Source organism: Hyperoodon ampullatus (assembly GCF_949752795.1).
Source record: "Hyperoodon ampullatus genome assembly, chromosome: 1".
NCBI lineage: Eukaryota > Metazoa > Chordata > Mammalia > Artiodactyla > Ziphiidae > Hyperoodon > Hyperoodon ampullatus.
Window position 1 is genome coordinate 191,321,867 of NC_136914.1, and position 7,270 is coordinate 191,329,136.

The window sequence follows — 7,270 nt, forward strand, 5'->3', positions numbered from 1 at the left end:
GAGAACTTGAAATGTGACTAGTCTGAATTGAGATTTGCTGGAAGTATAAATTACACACCAGATTTTGTGTGAGAAATAGAATGTAAAATATCCTCTCAATACAGTAAGTCCCCTACATACAAACCTTCAAGTTGTGAACTTTCAAAGATGCAAACGTGTGTTTGCATGTCCAATCACGTAAGTTAGTTCACTTGTCTGGCGTACATTGTCATGTGTGTGCATCCTCTACAAGCAGTTGTGCTCTTGTGTACTTTACTGTATAGTACTGCAGAGAGTACAGTAGTATGGTATCTTTATTTCAAGCCCAGGATGTCTGGAAGCAAGCAGAAAAGCAGAGGTGATGTAGCTGGTACTACTGTACTTTTCAAGATTAAAAATGTACTGTAAAATTAAAAATGTTTTCTCTATTTTTTTGTGTTTGTTTTTTATGTATTATTTGTGTGAGAAGTATTATAAACCTATTACAGTACAGTACTATATAGCCGATTGTGTTAGTTGGGTACCTAGGCTAACTTTGTTGGACTTATGAACAAATTGGACTTAATGAACGTTTTCTCAGAACGGAACTTGTTTGTATTAGGGGACTTACTGTAATTTTTATATTGATTACATGTTAAAATAACTTTCAGATATGTTGGGCTAAATTAATATATTATTAAATTAATTTCACCTGTTTCTCTGTACTTTTTGAAATACATGGCTACTGGAGAACTTAAAATTACACATATGGCTTGCATTATATTTCTTTTGGACAGTGCCATTCTAGCTAACAGAGTTCCTAACAAAAGAATAATAACTTGAAGAACTTAATCTTACTTTTTTTTTTTTTTTTTTGCGGTATGTGGGCCTCTCACTGTTGTGGCCTCTCCCGTTGCGGAGCACAGGCTCCGGACACGCAGGCTCAACGGCCATGGCTCATGGGCCAAGCCGCTCCGCTAGATGTGGGATCTTCCCAGACCAGGGCACGAACCCGTGTCCCCTGCATCGGCAGGCAGACTCTCAACCACTGGGCCACCAGGGAAGCCCTAATCTTACTTTTAACTTTACCTTTTGAGGTACGTAAGGAGAGGCTGGGTCACATTCCACTCAAATGCGGAAGTAAACCAAGAGAAAGGAAGACATGGGATCTGGAAAAGGGGAGGGAGAGCAGCAAAGAGAAGTCCTAAAAATAAGAGCTGTGTAGCAGGCCTAGAGAAACAGCAGCACAGAAGCAGAAACATGGAGTCTTCAAGGAGAAAGATCTCCAGGGGAAAAACATGGAAAAGATGTGTTTGAGTGTATTCAAAAAGTTACTGACAGGTAAATGACAGAGATGTTGGGGCATCGGGGGCAAAAAGTGTTAGAGGTACATTGAAAATCAAACAAATGAAAAGATGGAGCAGGGACTTCCCTGGAGGTTCAGTGGTTGAGACTCTGCGCTTCCAATGCAAGGGGTGAGGGGTCGATCCCTGGCCAGGGCACTAAGATCCCACATGCTGTGCGGTGTGGCCAAGAAAAAAATTTTTTTTTAAATGGGTTAATTGGGGGCTTCCCTGGTGGCTCAGTGGTTGACAGTCCGCCTGCCGATGCAGGGGACACGGGTTCATGCCCCGGTCCGGGAAGATCCCACATGCCGTGGAGCAGCTAGGCCCGTGAGCCATGGCTGCTGAGCCTGTGCGTCCAGAGCCTGTGCTCCGCAACGGGAGAGGCCGCAAGAGTGAGAGGCCCACGTACCAAAAAAAAAAAAAAAAAAAAAAAAGGGTTAATTATTGATTCTAGGAAAAATGAAGGGTTGAACAAAATAGGATATGTGGTTACAAAGTTTCCTCAGAAGCTATTATTTGGTTCCTCAGAAGCATTACTATACATTATTAAAATAAACACTGTTTAATGATTTTACCAAAAATTCCTAAGCTGTTGGTTTGGGTGGGGTGATGGCGTGGGAAGAATGATGCTATAGAGGGAGCTAAGTCCCTGTCCACCATAATGGGAAGGCAATTGTTAATACCTAACACCTAACATTGATGAATCATGAGATAGAAGCATAATGTTTAGTTAAATATATGGAGGCAAACACCAAGGAAAACAAGAATAGTTGAGAATGGATTTGAGACATTTCCTCTGGAGGGTCAGGGCACAGAGAGAGGTAGAGATAGGAATCTGTCCCTTTTCGTTATAAACCTTTTAGCATTATTTGAAGTTTAAAGTTAAGTACATGTGTTATTTTAATACAAAATAATTAAAAATTCAGCATGAGATTTTGATGCTAATGTTTTCCAGGGTTCTGAACGTCTCCCTCTTCCTTTTCTCTACACCAACAGCTTGCTTGGGTGATTTCTTCTATTTCATGCTATTAACTGTCATTAGTAATCTATAACTCATATCTGACTTCCCTCAAAAGGCACTGCTTCCCCTGTGGCCCTCTCAAGTAGAAGCTGATTTTACCTTTACATTTCAGATAGATCAAGATTTGGTAGGGATGGGGTGGTAGGATAGGCATGGTCCTTGCTCGTCATCATTACCTCTCTTGCCCTAAAAAACAAAAACAAAAACAAAAAAACACATCCCCTCTGAAGTTTATGGCATTAGACTTTACAATTCAATACTCTTCCAAGTTGCAATTTCCTGGTCACCTGCTCTTCTTCACTGGTGACTTTAGTACCTTGCTTCCTGTTTTCCTACCTACCCCTTAATCTTATTATTCCTGGTAGGTTATCTATCTGATACACCCACAGTTCCCTGATCTGATCACTTCCATTAATCTTTTCTTTCCCTCTACTAGCAGCTCTCATTGTCATAGGCTTGCCATTTCCAATTATTAAATGTCTCCCAAATCTCTGGTTTTGAGCATCCTACTCTCTATTGCTTCATTATTTTCACTCACTTATTCTTGTACCTCTCCTACTGCAGCATATCTTCAACCTCATAAGACTTCCAGGCTATTAACCCTACCACTTTAAAATTAGTCACTTCCCCCCTTATATCCTTACATATATTTGTACCCATTTTGGGATTCATCATTATAATTATTCTCTTGTAGAGCATTCTTAATTTCTTTGACACTCTCTTTCTCATCATTTGCCTAGCAAATCCCAAATTATTCATGTACTATGTGCCTGCACCTCAGCAGCTAAACATTGTAGGATAAAATGCACAACTGTGCTTACTGGTTTCACTCTGCATGAATTGCCTGAACAGCCCTTCTATTTTTCCCTGGTAACTTTACTTTCTCCTTCTCCAAGATGACTGTTTCACATGTTCTCACTCTTCAAACCTCTAAAACCTTGATCAGTGACCTAAATTTATATTTTATAATCATTTAAATAGTCACATGCTAACACTCACATCTCCTAACACAGAATCTGATAACCTGTCAGAATCAGTCCCCATGTTCTGTGACTTTCTTCTTATTACAACAAAAGGGAAAATTTTGCTCATTTCAAAAACCAAGCTCTTCATGTTGGCCTGATTTCTATCTCTTTTAGTAGTTTCAAATCTTTTTTTCTGTGATCATCTCATCTCTTCCATCAGTGGTTCTTCCTTTTATACTTGATCATTCCCATTACCATACAAACAAGTTTGGGTATTTCTACCAAGTAAATTCCCAAATCCTTAGCACAGCAGATCTTACACCCTTCGTAAAAAATAACTCAGAGTGGATTATAAACCTAAATGAAAAATGTAAAGCTCTAAAACTCCTAGAAGACAGTATAGGAAAAAAAATCAAGACAACCTTGGATATAGGGATGACTTTTTAGATACAACACCAAAAGCGCAATCCATGAAAGAAATAATTGATAAGCTGAACTTCATTAAAATTAAGAAGCTCTGCTCTGTGAATGAAACTGTCAAGAGAATGAGAAGACAAGCTACAAACTGGGAGAAAATATTTGCAAAAGTCATATCTGATAAAGAACTATTATCCAAAATGTACAGAGAATCCTTAAAACTCAACAACAAGAAAACAAACAAATGGGCAAAAATCTGAACAGAAACCTCACTAAAGAAGATATACAGATGGCAAATAAGCCCGGGAAAAGATGCTCTACATCATATGTCAGTAGGGAATTGCAGATTAAAACCACTATGAGATACTACTACACACTTCTTTGAGTGGTGAAAATCCAAAACACTGACAACACTAAATGCTGGTGAGGGTGTGCAGCAACAGGAATTCTCAGTGCTGGTGGGAGTGTGAAATGGTACAGCCACTCTGGAAGACACGTTGCTGGTTTCTTAAAAACTAAGTATATGAAAATATAATAATTAATAACTAAATACAATATTATTCAACAATTGTGCTCCTTGGTATAAGTACCAAAGGAGTTGAAAACTTACATCCGTACAAAAACCTGCATACAGATGTTTACAGCAGCTTTATTCACAATTGCCAAAACTTGGAAGCGATCAAGATGTCCTTCATGAATATCCTACTCACCAGTAGGTGAATAGATAAACTGCAATACATCCAGACAGCAGAATATTATTCCACACTAAATAAAATGAGCTATCAAGTCTTGAAAAGACATGGAAGAATCTTAAATGCATATTACTAAGTGACAGAAGCCAGTCTGAAAAGGCTATATATGGTGAGTCCAATTATATGACATTCTGAAAAGGCAAAATTATGGAGACAGTTAAAAAAAATCATGGGCTGGGGAGAGGGAGGGATGAACAGGTGGAATAAAGAGAATTTTAGGGCAGTGAAACTATTTTGTATGAACTATAATGGCAGATACATGTCATTACACATTTGTCAAAATCTATAGACTGTACAACACAAAGAGTGAACCCTAATTTAAACTATGGACTTTGGGTGATAAGGAGGTGTCAAGGTTCATTGAGTGTAACAGATTTTCCACTCTGGTGTGGAATGTTGATAGTGGGAAGACTATGCATTTGTTGGGGCAGGAGGTATATGGGAACTTCCCACTCAATTTTGCTGTGAACATAAAACTGCTTTTTAAAAAAGTCTATTATCAAAAATAATTGACCAGTAAAACAGACCCAGAAATAACAGAGATGAAATTAGTAGAAAATAATCTTAAAACAGTTATTATAAATGTTATAATATGTTAAAGGATGTAAAAGAAAACATGATTGTCAAATTGAATAATTCATTTTTAATATAAAGACACAGATTAAAAGTGAAAGAATAGGAAAAAATATACTATGCAAGTACTAATAAAAAAAAGCTGGAGGGCCTCCCTGGTGGCGCAGTGGTTGAGAGTCCGCCTGCCGATGCAGGGGACACGGATTCGTGCCCCGGTCCGGGAGGATCCCACATGCCGTGGAGTGGCTGGGCCTGTGAGCCATGGCCGCTGGGCCTGTGCGTCCGGAGCCTGTGCTCCACAACGGGAGAGGCCACAACAGTGAGAGGCCCAAGTACCACAAAAAAAAAGCTGGAGTGGCTATACTAATATCAGACAATGTAAACTTAAGAACAAGGAATATTACAAAGGTTAGAGAGGGACATTTCTTAGTGTAAAAGGGGTCAACTCATCAAGAAGCCATAACTGCTTTAAATATGTGTACATCTAATAAGAGAGCTTCAACTATACGAAACAAAAGCTAATACAACTGAAAGAAGAAATAGACAAATCTACAATTATGGTTGAAGACTGCATTTATAAATATGAAGTAAACCATAATTAAGCAAAATAATTTAATTTTAATTTATTTTGAATGATTATTCCATTCACAAGGTTTAAAAAGTATATACTATGTAGAGTATATATAGTATAAAGTATACAGTGAAAAGTCTCACCACCTTGTTATACATTCCTTAGCCAGTTCTTTTTGGAGGCAAACACTGTAACCAATTTTTATGTATTGCCTAAAGATATTTTATGCATATATAAAAACACTTATATATCCTCTATTTTCATTTTTTATGCAAACAGTAGCACGCTGTACACATTTCATATACTCCATTTTGTTTTAATATTTAATAATATTTTGATTTCATTATTGGTACATAAAACTCTACCTTAGGTAATTTAGGGCTTGGCACTTTCTCCATAGTTTTGTGGATTTTTTTTGTATACAGTTATGTATGCTGTGGCTTGAAATTTTTCAACAGGTCTCAAGCCCCCAGGGAAATTGCAAGAGAATTTTTTTTATTGAGATATAATTCACATACCATAAAATTCACACTTTTAAAGTGTACACAACAGTAGTTTTGGTATATTCAGAAAGTTGTCCAAACATCACCACTTTTTATTTCCAAAACATTTTCATCACCTGTATGCATCAGCAGTCACTCCCCATTTTCCTTCCCCGCATCTCCTGGCAACCACTATACTACTTTATGTCCCTATAGATTTGTCTAGTTTGGACATTTCATATAAATGAAATCATACAATATATGGCCTCTTATAGCTGGCTTCTTTCAAGTTTCATCCATGGTGTACTTCATTCCTTTTTGTGGTTGAATTATATTCCATTGTGTGGATATGCCACCTTTCGTTTGCATTAGAAGTTTAAACATCCTTGTTAACAACATATAATTGAATCAATACAGGACCAAGTGATGTGATGTAGTATACATTGAAACATAAGTCCTTTTTAGGTTGTGAATTTGAAAAGGTCTATTTTTAATACATTTTAAAGAATATTTAGATATGAGTTAAACACGTTTAGGAGAATCGAGAAACCTTGTCATTTGCGACAGATTTCTGGGAAAGATGGTAGCTTACATATAAAATTTTGAAGCTTTTCTCAGAATTAGAAATGGCTAAGAGACATTAAAGAAACAAAACTAAAGTACCTCCAACTAATTTGTTTTGAAACCAGGGAATGGTGCCAACCACCTTCCACAAAATTCAAAGAATTTATATCAGATATGGTGCAATGGGACCAGACTGAAGTGACAGAGAAGAAGGTAAATCCTTGAAACCCTACTGGCACCCCTTAATTTAAAATGATCAAGGTTATGAGTGAGGGTGGGAGGTGTGGCTATAATAAGACTATGATTCAAGAGCAAGTTGGGAATTGTTCTTTGATCCATCTTCTCAGTAACTTAGGGCTTCACATCTAGGCAGATAGGGACTTTCCAGATCAGGAGCGGTATAAATGCCTACATTCTCATCAAGAGGATGGAACACTGTTCCAAATGAGTGGGTGTACCAAGAGTGGCTACCAAGCCAAACAGTAAACTAAGCATGGAAAATTTCCTTCCTGTGACAAGAGAAAGAAATATGGAAGGCAAACCAGAGACAAATTCTGCCACCTCAATCTGACCCTGGAGCAGGCTCTGGACTCCGTTCTCTCCAGCCTTCTGTAAACTTCT